The sequence below is a fragment of the Vicugna pacos genome, chromosome 10, assembly GCF_048564905.1.
Source record: "Vicugna pacos chromosome 10, VicPac4, whole genome shotgun sequence".
Lineage (NCBI taxonomy): Eukaryota > Metazoa > Chordata > Mammalia > Artiodactyla > Camelidae > Vicugna > Vicugna pacos.
In genome coordinates, this window is record NC_132996.1 from 57838947 (window position 1) to 57839218 (window position 272).

Here is a 272-nt window from a genome sequence, read left to right on the forward strand (position 1 = left end):
ATGTGCTGTTACCTCCACGTTGGGCTGGGTCCCTGTGGTCGCACTCACGATGCCCTGTGCATACGTCTCTTGTTGTGTTTTCACCCTGTTTTAAAGCTTTTAAGTATTTGTCTCTGCCCCTAGATCAGGAGCTCCTTAAGAGGCTCCCCTTCATCTCCCTGTTCCTAGCACTTGACAGTATTTGGCACATAGTAGGTAGTCACCAAATGTTCAGTGAATGGTGGAATGCCACTAGTTTCATGGGATACCATTTACAGACGAAATGGCAAAGC

At 47.4% G+C, this 272-nt stretch overlaps 1 protein-coding gene across 2 annotated transcripts in view; it reads left to right on the forward strand.

The window, feature by feature from the left end:
- The window catches only part of TTC17 (tetratricopeptide repeat domain 17), a 101125-nt gene that overhangs the window by 99655 nt on the left and 1198 nt on the right, over positions 1-272 (forward strand). The window lies entirely within an intron of this gene.